The sequence below is a fragment of the Mastigoproctus giganteus genome, chromosome 9 (genome assembly GCF_048544385.1).
Source record: "Mastigoproctus giganteus isolate SK-2022 chromosome 9, ASM4854438v1, whole genome shotgun sequence".
In the NCBI taxonomy this organism is placed as follows: domain Eukaryota; kingdom Metazoa; phylum Arthropoda; class Arachnida; order Uropygi; family Thelyphonidae; genus Mastigoproctus; species Mastigoproctus giganteus.
Window position 1 is genome coordinate 3,583,012 of NC_143583.1, and position 20,803 is coordinate 3,603,814.

Sequence of the window (20,803 nt, forward strand, 5' to 3'; positions counted from 1 at the left end):
GAGACTGCTTCTAAAGAGATGGCATACAAATATTTATCAAATATGATCACAGATTGGAAATGACCACCACGACCTCTGTCGGATCCTACAAGGGGAGGGGGAGGGAGTTCTCTTATTATGGGTTTTTGCTGCAGCACTAGAGCCCTTCCTTGCGATGCACCCAAGCTTCATTTCATACGCTGATGATCTTAAGATGCCGGTCACGTCCGATGATCCAGCAAAAGCTGAGGCAGTCGCCTATGAAAATCAAATAGTACTGTTCGAGCTCCAGGATTATCTAGGACGTCTGGGTCTTAAACTGAATCCTCAAAAAGCAGCTCAGATGACTTTCACAAAAAAGGAGGACTATTAATGAAATTATTCTCACAATAAATGGGACCAGCATTAAAAAAGTTCACTCTCACACAGACTTGGGGTTGAAGTGGGATGATGGGCTTACTTTCAAATACCACCTCAAGATGGCCAGGCTAAAAACGCTTGCGGCGAACTGGGCAATCCGGCAGGAGTTGGTCGGTCTTAGGCCTGGGAGTTCCTCTTGGAATACGTCCGAATAAATTTAACACCCGTACCGCTCTACGCTTCGGTACTCTGGTCAAGAGCTTCCTCTACTCAACTGAAAAGATTCCTGGGGGGTTGAATATTGGCTCCTAAGATGGATAAACAGGGAGATGGGCTACCCTTTCACCATCTCTAGGAGGGTGCTCTATACTACAAACTTGGGCATGAAACCCTGGGAAAACATAGTCAAAGGGCAGCAACTTTTATGCGGCCAAATGGATTCGCCTGATATCTGGGATGTTTCTGCAAACCCTCGGACCTCACAAAGAACCCGGTGCAGTCCAACACTTTGTCTACAATCTTGTCTTCAAAATGTGCAATACCTTAGGTCAGTGTTCCCGGAAAATACGTTTGGAATGTATAACTCCCTGGGAATTGATGCCTCATCTTTCTGCAGCTCGAAGCGCTATAGACAGGACATAGTGAAAGAACTCTATAAACACGAATAATAAGCGCTTTGTGAAAAGAATTCCCTGCAAAGGCTTTCCTGGATTCACAACTGTGTTTTTTATTGTTTGGTATTTATTTATTTTATTGTTTATTATTTTATGTATTGATTTTTACCTTGTTAGGGATTTGCAATCTGATTTGATCTCTTTCAATTCCAATGAATGCCTTCAAATGGAATTTGCATAATGTACACCCTTCTAGCCGAACCAGACTGTTCCAGGGGTGCCCACTGATGTGGAAATAAAATGATATTAATAATAATAATAATAATAAATTGAAGGGCTGCAAGAATATTTGCTGATGCTATCAAGGCAGTGCTAGGCGATTCTGAAAACTGCTAGTCTGGGGGCGATGAATACACAGGGCGATGAATAATGGATTAACCAGACCCTCATCACTGCTTCTATCGGAAAATGCAGCAACCTGGAAAGCAAGGTGTCGGGAATTTCAGGCCCTGGTGTGGGTTTTCATGGAACAAGTGAGTACATGACTTGTGTAAAGATAACTAAGAGCATATGAATGTACACTAATTCCGCGAGCACTGTAAATAAACTTGATAAATTTGAAGTACCCATTAAGTGAACAAATGCAGACATTACAGGGACAGCGGAGATGTGGCGTCACCCAGACATAAGTGATAATGGATTTGAAGATGGGGAGTACAATGTATACAGGAAGGACAGACGGACAGAAGAGGTGAAGGCGTTATGCTCTTAGTTATGAAGCACATTAACTTTCTTAACTTTACAGCTGTTTGCTGAAATTTGTACTTTGGTCACTTACACACTAGCAAGACTTTTGTGGATTTATTGGATAACTGCTTTTTACAGCAGCAGCATGTTAGAGAGACAGCAAGAGGAAGCTTACCCTTGATATGGTTATCACGAAGTTCATAATGCACGAAGAATCACCAGTGATTCTTCGTGCATTATGAATCTGCAAGTAAAAGACCAACTGGGTGGCAGCGATCATAGTGTACTAATGTGGAATTTAATTAAAGATATAACTACTTCTAGGGTAAAAGCGTTTGCTTTCGTAAGGGAAACTACAGAGGTCCCAGACAGTTTTTAAAATTTAAATTCTATGCAGTGAGGCCAACTGATGATGTCACGAACAGCAAATTTTAAATGGGAAACATTCAGGGAAATAATCAGAGTATCCGAGAGTTTTCATACCAACGAAGAAATCATCATCAAAATGACTTTTTCTTCGTTTCATACCAACGAAGAAATACTCTTCAATTATATGTATGTCAGGTGAACTATTGAGACAAGTGGCAGAGAAGAAAAGTGCATGAGATATAAATTATATCCCATATAAATTATCATGTGATTCAGAACCTATAGTAGATATAAATTAGTCTTTAACCAAGTCATAAAGGAGGTTAGGCAAACTAAGGCAGATTATAAGAAATCTCCGGAAAAAAATGCAAAGGAAAGCAGCATCCTCTGGCATTTACCGCCGTGAAGGGAATTTGTCACTCAATGTTAACACTTTATTAGGGTAGGACAAATAAAGATTTATTTACAAAGACTTCTCTGCTTATATTAACAGTAGAAGCTTCTCTGCTTATATTAACAGTAGAAGGAAGGGATCCAATCACATTGGACCATTTCATGTGAATGGGTTAAGTGTTGATTGTCCTGCTCGAGTTGCTGACAAATTTAATGACTATTTTGCATCTACATTCACACGTGAGGAATTCTTTAGGAGAGGGGATACCAGAGGTTTACCAAACCCCCATGGAGAGCTAAATTACTTTGTGATAACTGAAAGGAAAGTGTAAGAGGAATTGTTGAAACTGAACATAAGGCACTTTCGGTGGATGGGATCTATCCCAAAGGAGGTAAGCAAGCCTTTAGTCATAATTATGAGGAGATCATTGGATTTACGGAGATTTCTATGGACTGGAGATATGCGAATATATCCTTAATTCATAAAGAGGGATCAAAAGGCGAAGTGAGTAATTACACACCTATTCGCTTAACGACCTATTAGCTCAAGGCGTGGCCTGACCATTGCCTTATACACAAGGAAAAGGAGGTGATTATCCCTCCGTATAAGGCAATGGTCAGGCCACGCCTTGAGTACTGCGTACAGGTCTGGAGGCCTCATATTAGGAAGGATGTAGATTTACTTGAGCGTGTACAGAAAAGGGCAACAAGATTGGTGAGGGGAATGAAGGGATCCTCTTACCAAGAGAGGCTTAAGTTCTGCAAATTGCAGTGGCTGGAGACTAGACACCTGCGCGGTGATCTGATTGAGTTGTATAAGGCCTTGAATGGGTTGAGCACGCTGAATTCTGATGGGATTCTTCCACTTGTTCATATTACGAACCTAAGGGGGCATAAATTCAAATTAAAAAAAGGCAGATGTAGAATAGATGTGCGGAAATTTGCCTTTAGCCAGCGGGTGGTTAATTGCTAGAACAAACTTCCATCTGTCGTTGTGGAAGTTGATAGGTTGAATAAATTTAAGGAGGAACTGGACAGGCATTTGGAGGGAATGGTGTGATTTTTTTTTGGGCTGATGCTGCATAAGCTCATACATTTGCTTTCTTGCATCACATGCCACTACTACTACTACTACTACGTCTACTCCAGAGAAAATAAATGGAATCACTAGTTAAAGAAGAAATGCAGGGCCATCTAGACAGGCATGTAATTATATTGCAATCACAGCATGGATTTGCTAATGGGCTATCTTGTCTAACCAATCTGATTGGTTACTCTGATGACCGTTAATAACCGATCTCCCTTTTCTTCCACTTGTGATCAAGAAACTGGATGCAAAAAAATAATTTTGATGTCATACACTTGGATTTCAGAAGACTTTTGATACTGTTCCACATAAAAGACGGCACTGAAATGTGACAGAATGTGGCATTAAGGGTAAGTTACTGCTATGAATAAAGGGATGGTTAAGTCGAAGAAAAGGGAGATCGGTTATTAACGGGCAGTGCTCTTCGTGGAATAATCTAATTAGTGAAGTTCCCCAGGGTTCAGTTTTAGACCATTGATGTTTTCGATATCCATCAGTAATATTGATAAAGGTATATCATGCTTAATATCTAAGTTTTCAGTTGATACAAAGGTTGGCAGGATGGTTAAGTACAGTCATCAGTGTGACTACTGACCTGGCAAAATTGGGTCAATGGGCTGAGAAATAGCAGTTCAAGTTTACCATTGACAAATGCAAGGTACTGCATATGGTTAGCAGTAACCCCACGAGTGTCACTACACTCGTGGGTTTTCATTTTTCACTAAAAATGAAAAAAAGATCTTGGAGTAACTGCGCAAGTCAGACATGAAATTCTCTGAGCAGTGCAGACATGCTGCCATGGCAGCTCATAGGGTTTAGTCAATGATATACATGCACTTTGCACCATGGTTAGGCTGCATCTTGAGTACTGTGCACAGGTCTGGAGGCCTCAGTTAAGGAAGGATGTAGATCTGCTGGAACGAGTGCAAAGAAGGGCAACCAGATTAGTGAAGTGAGTAATAGGGTGGTCTTATCTAAAAAGGCTTTAGTTCTGCAAATTGTGTTTTTTCTTCTTTTCGTTTTTTGGCTGATGCTATATAAGATTGCTTTTTTGCATCATTTGCCACTACTGCTACTCCCGATAGTGGTATGGTAGGCGACTTATGACGGCTTGCCTTCTAAAATTCTATAGCGGAGGAACGCAGTATAATCGGTAAATGTTTCGTGGAATTTATAAGATTCCGAAGCTCACAACAAGATCAAAACTAAGAAGCATTTTCTACAGATAACTTTGAGAGCTTGCAGACTATTGCTGATAAAATATTAACGCTACTGCGCTACTTTGAGCAACCTTTGTAGTTTTTCTTATATCGCCGTTTATAAGGAAACGGTTAGAATGAGCCAGAAAGGTTATACTTAGATCCGTTTGCTCTCTTTAATTTTTAATTTAATTTTTGAATTGAGATAAAAGTCCTATACCAAAAATATTTTAACTCGAGTAAAGAAACTAAGAAATTAATTAATATTCGCTACAGAAGTTATTTTAAATCTAATAAAGATAGTAGCTGAATTTAATTTTGAAATTGTGGCGAAACAACTGATAGGTCATCAGCTATTGACTAATGCATTTTTGGTAATTACGTCAGCCAGAGCAGGGAAAGAATAATTTTAATTTGAGTATGTGCCGCTTATCAGTGTTATTAGCGTCAAGCATGACGATATAACTGAAAAGCCTGAAGAGATTAAAGAATAATCATTGGCAGCAGATGGAATTCCTTTTTGCATTTTTCTAGGCAATGCCATCGCCAGCTAATTAAAGGAAATTCTAGACTTAAGTATTCATTAAGTGGTACGTAAAGCAGCCTGAATGTTTTGAAGAAAGCCATCAGCTTCGTGTTATTTAAAAGGGCCCGAAAGACCACTTTAATAATTTTAATCTACGGGATTTGAAGATTCCCATTTTACTCGATGTTTCTTTAGCGATAGAGCATCGTGGTGTTGCATGCGCCGGTTTTCGTGGCCAAAGTTTGTAACTCAATTCCTTCCTTTCTTTCCTTCAATATTCAGTTGCTAGGAGTTGTCAGAGAGAGGTGCGAGCTCTGTTAGTAGGCTGAACAGCGTCCAGTCCAAACTTTTCTCGTAATAGCTTTTGATGATGTTTCTCTCGAGGAACGAATATTCGGGAGGAACCAAGAATCACGTGACACTGTTTTTTCTGCGACGCCTGTTTCTTAACTCTCTCCCTAGCAATCAGACGGAGAGCGCTTCCTCTGTTTTTTTCCGGGGTGTTCAGTTGACGCTTGCAACCCGAGTGTGGCACTGAAGTGCGAAGTGACATCTGAGGTAGGAGACCGCGCGTAAAAACGAGAACGTGCCGCTTTTTTTTATTTGTTCGAAATTACTTTAATTCGCGGAGCGGGCAATTATCACGAACTAAAAATCCGCATCTAATTTCTTGCGTTACTTTTTAAAACTCGGCTCTGTTTTTGAGTGTCGGATTTACAAGTAATACGACACGAAAAATCCGCTGCGAACGTCGCTTAAAGGCGAAGGAAATCGATTCAGCGTCTCCATTAAAAGCGAAAGTAATCCGGCAGTACAAAATATCCATCGAAAAAGATGCTTCCCAGAAACTCACTTCTTCTTTTACATTGATCGTTAAAAATATCAAGTGCAGTTTATTTTTCTTAACGCCCCGTGTTTTTTGAGCGAGAACACACCGCTCTTAGCCGAGAGAAGCGTTATTAGGTTTTTTTTTTTTTTTTCAGGCGGCGCTTGAAAGCAACTCCGGCAGGCACCTGCCTACTTCGGCAGTGTGGAAATGCAGCTCGAACAAATATTCCGACCCCGTGTTTTTGCGCGAATGCGAGGTTATTACTGAACAGTAACGGCGCATCTCCGGCAAAGCGCAGGTAAGTTATCTGGTTGGAAATATCCATTACAGTCGCAATAAGAGGCGATCCCGTGGAAATGCAATTTGGCTGCACTATCACAATCGCTGTTTGTCTAAATAAGTGATGGGCCGTTTCGCTTTAAACCTCTAGGTTCATCCCCCCCTCGACGCTACGTACTTGATAAACGGCCATCTATTTTTAAAGACCTTCGTACACACAAATGCGAACCACGAGACTTTAAACCCGGTTTGTCCGGCCCGTCACAGGTTACGCGCAAAAAAACGGCTCGAGACGATATCGTTGGAAAAGTGGATCGAATACTACGAGGCGTCGAGCACTCTCCTTACAACTTCGATGACGTAATTCAGTAGCTACTGCTGTTGGCTTCTGCAAATTCGAGGGGAATTTCGATGGCAAAAATCCAACTACACCATTTACGATATCGGCTTTCCATCTTTTGCGTGCCATCTACCCTCACCTTTAACACTACACTGGAGCCAGTTTCCTATAAATCAGTCGGGAATGTGGTGGATCATTGAAATGGAATTGTGGCGATAGCTACCACAGCAGCGGAAGGTCTTTTTCAATGTATGTTCTCCGTGAAAATATAGTGGTACCCACACATTTGGTAACGAAGAGTGGAGTTAGATTCCTCTCGACGACTGTAGGAATTTCTAACCATCTCTTCAATCGTGGCAATAGTTAGCCGACCTGCTGATAATATATTTCGGTTTTTAACCTTTTGGTTATTCCGGGCTTTTCAGTGCAGTATACAAATCTGGCCATGAACACGCACAATTTTGTTTTATGAAAACCCCAAACACGAACGAACGGTATTAGAACCTATAGTACTTAGTACTGTGCATGGGCCGTTGATTGAGAATATGAAAGGATACTTGTTGACATTAGAATTGAATTTCTGTAGATTGCAATTTTCGAGAAATACTTGTGAAGGGAGCTTGTCCAGAAAACGGAAGTTGAATGAATAAATGAGGAAGAAGGAAAGTTGGTTCTGTGAGTTTGAAGTTGCACAGTAAAGTGATACCGAATGGTCAACCACTGTTCGGACTGCATTGAAAGAGACAGCGGGAATTATAGAAGCCAATTCAGAAGAACAGTGCCCATGTAAGTATCTGTAGAAGAGGCATGCAGCAGAAACAGTACGTCTATGAGAGAGCGAGTGGAGAGTCTCTGTTAGAGATGAATCATTAATTAACCTAACTTCCCTCTCAGAACGGAATCAAGAAGCCTGAGAGAGGTTTTGGGGGCACCACCCCAGATGTGGGAACAATATTCCATGGCAGGGCGGATTTGCGATTTATACAGAGGAGCAGCTGTTTGGAAGAAAAGTAACGCCGAGAGCGAAAGAGGAAACCGAGTTTTTTGTATGCGGAGGAAGCAATATTTGTAACGTGCTTGTGTCAAGAGAGATTAGAAGTCAGGATAATCCCTAATACAGATATATGATCTTGCAGACAAATCAGAGTGTGTCATCGAAGATAAGCATAGAAGCAGAAGAATAAGAATCTTTTTTTGCGGAATATAAGGGAGGATAGAATTTTAGACTGATTGAAATCAACTAAATTATCTTTGCCCCGCTGAAAATTTACCTGGTAATCAGCATTTAAGGAATCAGTAGTGGATATTTCAGCAGTTGAAACTGTTCGTGCAGTGCAAGATTTCTCAAACCGGAATTTTGATTCCAAATGCAGCTTAATTTCCTTTGCATGTTTGAGAAATCGAGAAATCTATTTTCTCGAATATGAATTTTAGTAAACCAATACTACATCAAGTATATTTCGATTACCAGAGTTGTGTAAGTTAAAGATCTGGGTATTAAAGATCTTTTACCGCTGGATGTAGGTTTGATAAACATATTAGAAATATATTACTCCGAGCGAAAAAACAAATTCGCTTCATTAAAGAGCAGATAAATAGATTCAAAGATCCTCAGTTCTCTGAGTTTGTATTCAAAGCAACTGTACTTCTTATACTAGAGTTTGTTTTTTTGCTCCTGTATGGAACCCGCACTATATATATTTGATACAGCAAATCGAATCACTACAAATGAAATTCACCCACTACCTTTCCAGACGTAATCCCATGTTTTGCCACCGGATTTTCTACACGAATCTCTTTTCTTACTTCAAGCTTCAATCTTTTTTCGGCAAACTGTTTTCGATTTAAAACTGTTGTACCTTATCTTCTCTAGTTCTACCTACCTGCCTGATCTTTTATGCCATATTGATCTTCACGTTTCAGCGGTGGCAGCTAGACAGAAGACTACAATCCACGTCAGTAACTCTAAGTTAGAGATATCCAAAAACTAGGTATTTAAAAGAACTATGGCCCTTATGAACAAGTATGATCTGGATATGGCTGTGGACAGGAAAGAGTTTCACAGAACTATCTGGAGCTAGTTGACTTGTTGACGATTGAGTTAAAGATGAAAATTATGATTAAATCTACCCTCACCTTTAACACTACCCTGGAGCCAGTTTCCTATAAATCAGTCGGGAATGTGGTGGATCATTGAAATGGAATTGAAATGGAATTTATAATGTATTCACGTAACCTTTTATTTGTTTACATGTTAATGTACAATCTTTGTCTTTGTATCTTCATATATTTTCCGTTCTGTTATACACTTTAACTGGTCGAACGCCTGTTGTGTATATTATATGTTAATAATAATAATAATACAATTTATTTTTATCAAGAGAATTTGTTTACAATAAATGAATTTGTTAAGAAATGTAAATTTCTTCACAACAAGTTGTAATTCTTCATTTACAACAGTTTTTGCATACAAATTTGTTATCTAACAGAAATGATAATGAAATCACAACACATAGTACATTCCGCACTGCAAACAGAGATAGCAATTTATCCGCATAGCAATTCTAATCTACTGTATCATTGAGTATCAAAAATTTTCTTATTAGGAATTTTAATTTGGAGCTACAATAACTTCTCCTCAGCCAGAAATCTACACTAGCCAACAAGTTGTTTATTATATTCATTGTGTGCCTATCTCCAAATCTATTTAGTACCCTAGGGTGAGGCAAAACCAAAGCATTACTTTTGGGTTCCTTAAATTATGTGAGACATTTCTTTGCAGATTCGACTCTTCAAAAATAGTGTTAAGATTTTCAAGATTAAATTTAACTTCAGTTTTTCAACTAGATAAAGTATTTTATATTTCAACAAAAATTGCCTTCTCCTATTCAGGTCATCCAAACGTTTTTCCCCATTAAAAGTCTCAAAATCCTGTTAATTAAGTTGTTTATTACATTTATTTCAGTTATATTTGCTCGTGTCCATATATTTACTAAATAATTGAGTTGGGAGTCCACTAATGCATAATATAAGGTGACTTTTGTTCTAAGATTTAATTTATTCTTAATGTAGTTAAAAAAGTACACATAAAATTTCATTTTTTGTACATGTTTGTTATATGCATTACCCAACTTAGACTGTAGTCAATCTAAGTTGACTAATCTCAAATCTAATCTCAAATCATTGTTACCCGAGGTAACAATGATTTGAGACTTCTTCCACAGTTAGACATTTGCAATTCTGGAAATTCTGATCATTAGCATTAGCATTAGTAGAGGCATATGATGTAAGAAAGCAAGCTTATGCAGCATCAGCCAAAAAAAAAAAAAAAAAAAAAATCACTTCCATTTCACCCCTCCGTTCGTTCGAAATACCTGTCCAGCCGAGCCTTGAATTTATTTAGGTTATCAACTTCCACAACAAAGGATGGAAGTTTGTTCCACCAACCAACTACCGGCTGACTAAAGGCAAATTTCCGCACATCTATCCTACATATGTCTTTCTTCAATCTGAATGTATGCCCTCTCAGGTGATTATTCTGAGCAAGAGGAAGAATCCCATCAGCATTGAGCATGCTCAAACCATTCAAGGCTTTGTACACCTCTATCAGATCACCTCGCTGGTGCCTAGTCTCCAGACACTGTAATTTGCAAAATTTAAGCCTTTCTTCGTAAGAGCAACCCTTTGTTCCATTCACTAATCTTGTTGCCCTTCTCTGTACTCGTTCCAGCAGCTCTACATCCTTCTTGAAATGAGGCCTCCAGACCTGTATACAGTACTCAAGGTGTGGTCTGACCATTGCCTTATACAAGGGAATAATCACTTCCTTATTCCTGCTAGAAAAATTCCTGTATATCATTGACAATACACCATGAGCTACTCTTGCAGCCCGTCTGCACTGCTCAGAGAACTTCATATCTGCCTGCACAATTACCCCCAGGTCCTTTTCATTCTCTGCCACTGTCAGTGTAGTACCACAGAATTGATACGTTGCTCTGGGGTTGCTGTTTCCCATATGCAGTACTTTATATTGTCAATGTTAAATTTCATTTGCCACCTCTCAGCCCATCTGCTCAACATTTCCAGATCCTGTTGCAGCAGTATAGCGTCAGTAGTGTCCTTCACAACCCTGCCAACCTTTGTATCGTCTGCAAACTTGGACATTAAGCTTGATATACCATCATCAATATCATTTATAAATACAGAAAACTATAATGTACCCAACACTGAACCCTGAGGGACTCCACTTATAACATTAGTCCACGATGAACAGTGTCCATGTATGCATTCATGTTTATGTTATTTAATAGGGGGATGAATGTCCAAGGTTTGATGAGGAGGTCTAATTACCAAAAATTTTGTTTTTTCAAAGCTGAGTGCTAATTTACTATCATGCAACCAAGTTTATAAATGTATTGCGTCCTGTTGTAAATCTTTAGTCATTTTTGGTTCGTTCTTTCCAACTGTAGATAAGATTATATCACCTGCATAAATTTTTATAAAGGAGTTCTTAATTAACGGTACTTCAAATATGTCATTTATATAGATATTGACCATGATTGGCCCTGCATGAGTGCCCTGAGGTACTCTCTTTGCATTATATGATTTTCCCTTTGTATTTTCTACTTCAACTGTTATTTTTCTTTTGGCTAAATAGCATTCTAAGAGTTGATTGATTCTTCCCCTTATACCATATTTCAGTAATTTTTGTTGCAATATTGGGATATCAATTAAGTGATATGCTTTGGTCAAATCTATAAATAAAATCATTATGAAGTTATTGTCGTTTAAATTTAATTTAAAAAGGAGTTTATTAAACTCTCTAATAATGTCTGTGTGCTCTTGCTCTTCTGATATGAGAATAGAGTGTTGGTTAACAGTCCATATTGATGTAAATATTTGCTTATATGGGAAACAAATATAATTTTCTATAATCTTATTTATAACATTGTATTGTTATTGATCTATAATTGCAAAAGTCATCTGGTGATCCCTTTTTTATATATAGGAATTACCTAAAATGAAAGTAAATTTGTAGGATAGCTTCCCGACTTTATCATCCGTGCTATAAGCTCCACCAAGAGAACAGAGAACTGTTCTTTATTTCTCTTTACTTCGGTTACTGTAATACAGTCCAGTCAGTAAGATTTCTTGTTCTTTAACTGTTTTATAATCTTAAGAATCTCAGTATATTGTGGAGTTAAGATTACACAAGAGTTCACTATCTGAGGAAGGCTATCTTGTTGATTAAAGGAATTTTGGCAATAATGAATATAATATCTATTGAGATCTAATACAGCTTTGGCAAACCTATTTGCAGCCTCATATTGTTTGTTTGTACTATCTATCTGTTCTAATAGTGTTTTAATTTGATTTCCCCTTGATAATTTCTTCCTTGTACTTAACAGGTTATTTATAATGTTTCATTTATCCTTTTGAGTTATCTGCTTATCCAGAAAAGGTTGATTGTAATAAGTGTTTTTTTTTGTTGTTTTCTCATCATACCTGTAAATTTATTTCTGAGTGTTTTATAATTGAGATAATGTTCTATCTTTGATGGACAATTTCCATACTGCCTGAAGTATTTATCCTTTTGTACCATTATTCTTTTATTTCGTTAGTCGTCCAAGGTTTCTTCAGCTTAATCCTGCTACTCCTAGAATTTATGTTACAAGCTGAGTGATTTACTTTTCTCTCTGTATTAAACCTCCAATTGTTTATCATTTGTATTATCTTATTTGAAAAGTCATTTACATCTGTTATGTAAGATACTTGCAGTTGTATTAACATATTATCTATGTTCTGTTTCAGTTTACCTCTTGATAAATAATTTTTCTTCGTAACATTTGTTAATTTTATATCTTCAGATGGATGTTGTTTTGAGTACAAATCCACTATTAGTATACATGTTCTGTGATCTGAAAGCTGATTTAATAGTATGTAGGAATTAGCATGCTTCAACTTAATATTTGTAATTAGGTGGTCCAAACAAGAGCTGACTGTTCTATTACCCTCCATCCTTTGTTGCCTAGTTATTCCAAATAAGGTATGTTCAAATATATAATTGTTTAAGATTCCAGAGTACGTATTTGTGTATCACATTATCAATTTCATTGGTAAGTAAATCAATATTAAAATCTCCTACTAGTATAGTCTTATCAGCCTGTATATCCTCCCATAGCAGAATTGTGTTATCTAATTCAATTAGGAAACTGTTTATAGAATCTGATGATGGCCTATAAAAAGCACAAATCATGAATATGTTTCCTGGACATTCTCCTAATAATTTGACACAGCAGTTTTCACAAGACTGAGTTAAGTGGTAAACCTGTACTGCCTTAAAGCATATTCTGTAGTATATTATTATCCCTCCACACTTTCTCAACTCTCTCAATATACAGGGTGTTTCAGTTAAACGTTTCAGAACTTCTAAGAGGGGTAGGGTACATCCTGACAACTGGAAATCATATAGCAATGTTGGGTCGGAAATGCTTTCCTGAAGCGGTGTTGTACACAGAAGCACCATAAAGAAAAGAGACCGTAAGTGAGAAATCGTTTTAATAATACATGAAAAGAAGCAAAAGGTACATGGATTAAAGTAAGTGTTCGAAGTTTCTTCCACGGGCTACAATGCATGCCTCACATCTCCGACGCATGGACATCCGAACATTCTGGAATACTCCAGGCGAATTTCGAATTTCTTCGGCAGCTACTGCGATTCTTGCAACCAGCTCCTCAGCATTGTCAACAGGGGTGTCATAAACTACCGATTTCATATGACCCCAGAAATAAAAATCAAGACATGATAGGTCGGGTGACCGAGCAGGCCAACGCACGGGACCACCACGTCCGATCCACTGTTGACCAAATGTGACATCCAGGTAGTTACGAACATCTCCGCTATAATGGGCAGGGGCTCCATCGTGTTGGAACCACATTGTCTGTTGCGTCGATGCAGAAATCTGTTCATCTCTCAAAAGTTGTGGCAATACTTGCTGCAGAAAGATCAAGTAGATAGGTCCAGTTAGACGACACGGTAACAGGTAAGGTCCGATGAGGTGATCTCCCATAATACCGGCCCATACATTGACCGAAAATCGAATCTGTGCTGCACGACGTCGTATTGCATGCGGGTTCTCGACCGCCCAGATATGGTCGTTATGCGTGTTGAAAATTCCTTCCGTTGTGAAGGATGCCTCATCGGAAAACAACACTTCAGCAGGAAAAGGGGGATTTGTAGCACATTTTCCAAGGTACCACTGTGCGAAAGCAATACGAGGTGCATAATCCTCCGGTTGCTGTGTCTGGACACGCTGCACGTGAAACGGATGCATGTCTTGTTCTCGGAGAATCCTCCAGACGCTGCAATGGGAAACCCCGACTGCGTTTGCTAGACTTCGTGCACTCGTTCTTGGATTCCCCTGTACATGCTGCAGCACATTCTGTTCGACGGCTGGAGTCCGTGCTGTTCTTACCCTGCCCCTGTCAGCTCTTTCAAATGAACCTCTCTCAGCTAACCTCTGGTGCAGTCGTGCAAAGAAATTATGACAGGGAATACGCCTCGTCGGATATCGTTCCGCGTACAAACGCTGTGCGGCTGGCCCACTACAATTTGCAGCCCCGTACGCCAAATGCATATCGGCTAACTCTGCGTTCGTGTAATCATCCATCCTACTAACTTGGCGTGCTTGTTCAAGAAATTCGAAATTCGCCTGGAGTATTCCAGAATGTTCGGATGTCCATGCGTCGGAGATGTGAGGCGTGCATTGTAGCCCGTGGAAGAAACTTCGAACACTTACTTTAATCCATGTACCTTTTGCTTCTTTTCATGTATTATTAAAACGATTTCTCACTTACGGTCTCTTTTCTTTATGGTGCTTCTGTGTACAACACCGCTTCAGGAAAGCATTTCCGACCCCACATTGCTATATGATTTCGAGTTGTCAGGATGTACCCTACCCCTCTTAAAAGTTCTGAAACGTTTAACTGAAACACCATGTATAGACCTTATCATAATCTTGTATGTTATAATTAGAAATTTCATTCCCTTTTATGTTAACCTCTGTTAAAACTATACATGAAATAAATTCTTTCGTTGCATTTATATATTGTAAGAAGTTAAACCATTTTTTTCTTAATGACCTGATATTTAAAGTTATCAGAAAAAACTGATTTTTATCAATTATAAGAGCTTGAATATGCGGATTATTTAAAAAAATGTAAAGGTGAATTAAAAATCTGTGATTCCTCAAAAAGCATACAATAATAATAATACATTACAATAATGATAATAACAATAATAATAATTATTATAATATCTGAAGCCTAAAGACGAAGATACAAGAAACCCGAAGCCAGGTGAAATATACGCCGATCACCTGCCCCCCAACAATGTACAAGACCTTGACCAGCACATAACCAGGAAGATACCAGATCACTTGGAGAGCCAGAACACAATGGCCAAATAGCAGAAAGGATGCAAGCGGCTGAGCAAAGGATGCAAGGAGCAATGAACCATGGATGCCGCGGTTATGGAGCAAGCCTACAAGAAGTGCCGCAACATGTATACAGCCTACATCGATTACCACAAGGCCTTCGATTCCGTGCTAATAGAGACCCTGAAGATCTACAAGGTCAATTCGATAGTGACAAACTTCCTAGGAGAAACGATGGTCAAGTGGAGTACCACTATTAAGGTCGAAAACATCTCCCTGAAAGATTCCACTTCTAGGCAATCCCCATCAGGAGAGGAATCTTTCAGGGAGATGCTCTGAGCCCATTATGGTTCTGTCTAGCGCTTATCTACCATGCTCAACAGTAGCAAGTACGGGTATAACCTCAAAGAAAGAAGGAAGAACCTGTACACCCTCACCCACCGGATGTACACGGATGACATCAAGCTCTAGGCGGGAACCGAGAAGCACCTTCAGCAACTACTCCAGATCACCGAAGAATTCAACAATGATATTAGGATGGAATTTGGTATAGACAAATGCAAGACCCACGGATTACGTCAGGGAAAATTAATCAACCGAAACTACCAGCTGCAGAGTGGTCAAGAGATCGAAGCCATGGCAGAGGGAGAGGCCTGCAAATACTTGGGGATGATGCAGGCTCAGCAGTTACAGCACAAGGAAATTAAGGCCTGCCTGACCGAAAAATACCATCAGAGACTCAGAAGCCTGCTGAACGGAGAGAGCACAGAGCCATAAACACCTATGCAGCTCCAGTAATAGCATGCTCCTTTGGGGTCATAGATTGGACTAACACCGAGCTAGAGGATATCATGCAAAAAAAGACGACAATGATGACCAAGAGCCACCAACACCACCCGAAGTCAGCAGTGAGGAGACTAAAAATAGCTCGGAAAGAGGAAGGAAGGGGCCTGATTGATCTGATAGAGCAACAGAAAACAGCCATAGTTAACCTGAAGGATTACTTCGAGAACAAAACAGCACCACTAAACCAGGCCATAAGGAAGATAGATAAGTGATATACCCTACTCAAACTAAGCGAGGAGTTCCCTCCCGCCCAGACGGCACAAGATATCAAGCAAGAAAAATGGGCAAAGAAGACATTCCATGGCAGACACTACAATGACCTCTATCAAGTTCATGTCGATAACATTGCTTCCAATGTATGGCTCACAAGCGGGACGCTCTTCCCCAAGACTGAAGGATTAATGGTGGCCATCCTAGACCAGGTAATCAACACCAGAAACTATAGAAAATGCATCGCAAAGGAGCCTGGCATGTCAGATGACACATGCCGACGATGCCACCTAGCCTCAGAAACGATCCAACGCATCACAGGGGGATGCAAGGTGATCACCCAGACTGAGTACGTTCGTAGACACGACCACGTAGCCAGGATAATAGATCAAAAGCTAGCGAGGAAATACCAGTTGGCTAAAGAAAGTGTACAATACTACAAGTACGAATCGCAAGAAGTACTAGAGACCCCAACCCGCAAGTTGTACTGGGACCGCGCTATAATAACGGAAAAGGCCATCCCGCACAGCAGACCGGACATAAGACCGTTCTGGACAAGATGGAAAAGGCTACGGACCTGATTGACATAGCGGTTCCCAACACTAGGATTATACAGAAAACCCATGAGGAAAAAATGAAGTACATGAACCTGAAACATGAGATCAAGGAGATGTGGCATATGCAAGAAGTAACGACCATCCCGATCATCGTCTCAACCACCGGTATGGTGCCCAAAACCATACATAGCAGCCTAGCAGCAATAGGTCTCGCAGAGAACACCTACAAGGAACTCCAGAGAGTCTCAATCCTAAACGCCTGTATGATAGTCAGAGAGTTCTTCGACCAACAGTAACACCAGACGTAACAACAACCTCCTCCTGTGCGCTTGGTAGTAGTACTCGTCAGGGAGTGGAATCCCCCAATCAGGGAGAAATAATATAAGAGCAACAATAATAATAATTAATATACAAGAAGGAAAAAGTGGGAGAAAGACCTGACTCTTGGCAAACACCAGCATTAGTGGAGAAGTTAGAAGACAGAGCGATCTACCACCACTGGCAATGAGCGATCAAAGATAAAACTGGATGCCCAATTACAAAAAGCAGTTGGCAAACCTTAAGATGGAAGCTTCTTTATAAGACCTTTATGTCCAACACGATCAAAAGCCTTTGGAATATCAAGACCAACTGCTTGAGTTTAACCAAACTTTTCAATTGAATTTGTCCGTAGAGGGCTAACGTGAACAGAATATCACCAGTGGATCGACATTGATGAAATCCAGACGGGGAACCTTGATCAGACGAAAGGTTTCTATACAGTTTAAGTATTGTGTTGGCAGTTAATTGATTTCTCCATTATCTTCAAAAGAGTAGGAGTAATTGCAATGCAAAGATAATTGGATGTGGGCGGGATTTGTCACCTTGTTTAGGAATTGGCTGGATGTGAGTAAATTTCTAAGCAGAAGGGAAAACACGTTTGGAATAAGAAAGTGAAAAAAATCTGCAGATTTTGAGAATAAGTGGAAAAATACCATCAGAATGTGGAGCTTTCTTAGCATCCAGATTGTTCAAAATTCTTCGACCTCCTTTAGACGGCAGACCACAGGAGGCACTAAATGCAGTACACTGGGAATGGTAGGATGTGGTTTAGCAGATCATCAATTGTTGGAAGAAATGTAGGATGCTAGCAGGTCAGCAGGTCAGCTTTATCTTTGGCTGAAGTGGCAATAGAACCATATGGTTGTGACAGAGGTCGGAACACAGTGGGCAAACGTTACGGCTAATAGCTCTAACAAGAGATCATAATCTTCCCCCCCCCCCACTATAATTTGGATAAAAAGGAAGTTTTCTACTCTTATCTTGTTCAAAATCTAGCTTAAACTGATTAATAACTGCTTCACAATTGTTACGAGCTTCAGTGTAGTCTTCAAATGGACTATGCGATTTCGATACAAGCCAATTGGAGTATGCAACATTCTCATCTTGAACAGCTTTAACACATTTAATGGAAAACTTAGGTTGAGATAAATAACGAGATTTGAAGGTGATCTAAACAAGAGCTTACTGTTCTATTACCCACCATCCTTTGTTGCCTGGTTAAAAAACAAAAGAAAAGTGATTTCGATGATCTCAACCTAACAACATTAGTTTGAGAATGGCCATAAGAGAAGTTCCATTCGAGAAGAGACTATCGACAAGAAGTGATCTGAGGTGCCTAGAGGACTATTCACCTGGACTGAGTACTTAGAAGAGTTTCTTGCGAGAAAAAGATCAAGTGTGTTGGCTTCGTGGTTAGGACTGTTTGGTATTCTGGTAGAAAAATGAATAATCTGTGCTAGGTTATTGTAATTGTAAAGGCCTCAGCATCTCGACCAGCTGGTTCCAAATGACTACACAACGGAAGCAAGCTGGAGTTGTGAACATTAAAATCAACAAGGAAAATTGCCTTACAGCTAGAAAAGTTGGACTTAAGAAAGTCAAGTTTCAAAGAGAAGTCAAAGCGTTCCAAGTGATTAGTGGAATAGCGAATACGATAGAAGCAACAGATGAATTGGACAGAGTGTGGTAGAGAGATTTAAGCCAGAGAAGATCGAAAAGAGGAGATTAAAATTTATTGTCTCTGACAGGGAATATCAGAACGGACATATGCACAAGTACCACCTTTGAAGTGAAAGGAATCACAGCGAATAATTCGGTAATTCGGACAACTGGGATCAGCAGTAGTTGAATAATCAATCTGGGATAACTGGGATTCTGTCAAAAAGCTAATACTGAATTCCCGTCATATTATTTATTATGGAGCTTCACTATTGTACACAAGAACCAACATTCGACGTAAAAACACAAGCCTTGATTCAGTCCAAAGAGCTATGCCCCTCAGAGTTACCAGGGTTTGTCGTACTGTGATTACGCCAGCCCTATAAGTCCAGCTGGATTCATGCCCCTCTAGCTTGAGGTGATTAAGAGAGGTCTCTTCTACAATTTAAAGAAAGGCATACCAAATCCTTGACTTCTATCTTTTAGCATTAGCATTAGCATTAGTAGAGGCATATGATGCAAGAAAGCAAGCTTATTCAGCATCAGCCAAAAAAAAAACAAAAAAAAAACAACCACTACTCCCATTTCACCCCTCCGTTCGTTCGAAATACCTGTCCAGCTGAGCCTTAAATTTATTTAGGCTATCAACTTCAACAACAAGCGATGGGAGTCTATTCCACAAACCGACTGCCCGCTGGCTAAAGGCAAATTTCCGCAAATGTATCCGACATCCGTCCTTCCTCAATTTGAATTTATGCCCTCTCAGGTGATTATTCTGAGCAAGAGGAAGAATCCCATCGGCATTGAGCATGCTCAAGCCATTCAAAGCCTTATACACCTCTATCAGATCACCTCGCCGATGCCTAGTCTCCAGGCTCTGTAATTTGCAAAACTTAAGCCTTTCTTCGTAAGAGCAACCGTTTGTTTCATTCACTAATCTTGTTGCCCTTCTCTGTACTCGTTCGAGCAGCTCTACATCCTTCTTGAAATGAGGCCTCCAGACCTGTACACAGTACTCTAGGTGTGGCCTGACCAATGCCTTATACAAGGGAATAATCACATCCTTATCCCTGCTAGAAAAATTCCTGTATATCATTGACAAGACACCATGAGCTACTCTTGCAGCTCGTCTGCACTGCTCAGAGAACTTCATATCTGCCTGCACAATTACCCCCAGGTCCTTTTCATTCTCTACCACTGTCAGCGTAGTACCACAGAGTTGATACGTTGATCTGGGGTTACTGTTTCCCATATGTAGTACTTTACATTTGTCAATGTTAAACTTCATTTGCCACCTCTCAGCCCATCTGCTCAACCTTTCCAGATCCTGTTGCAGCAGCATAGTATCAGTAGTGTCCTTAACAACCATGCCAACCTTGGTATCGTCTGAAAACTTGGACATTAAGCCTGATACACCATCATCAATATCATTTATAAATACAGAAAACAACAATGGACCCAACACTGAACCCTGAGGAACTCCACTAATAACATTAGTCCACGTTGAGCAGTGTCCATTGATTACCACTCTCTGTCTTCTGCCACTCAACCATCCCTTTATCCATAGCAGCAATTTGCCTCCAATGCCACACTTCTCCAATTTGTGCAGCAGTCTTCCATGCGCCATGCCATGGAAGACTGCCATGCCATGGAAGACTTCCATGCCATCAAAAGCCTTTCTAAGATCCAAATATATAATATCAAAGTTATTCCCTGCATCCAGTTCTTTTGTGACTACATCATAGTATCCAATCAATTTGGTCAGACAAGACCTGCCCTTAACAAAACCATGCTGTGTCTGAGCTATAACTGAATTCTTGTCCAGATGATCCTGCAGTGCTTCTTTAACCAGTGCCTCCATTAATTTTCCTGGAACCGAAGTTAAACTAACAGGTCTATAATTACTTGTGTCAGCCTTTGATCCTTCTTTGTGAATTGGGGTTACATTTGCACATCTCCAGTCCATGGGTACCTCCCCTGAGTCCAAAGAAGCTCTCATAATTATGGCTAGGGGTTTGCTTACTTCCTTTGCTGCCTCCTTTAATATAACTGG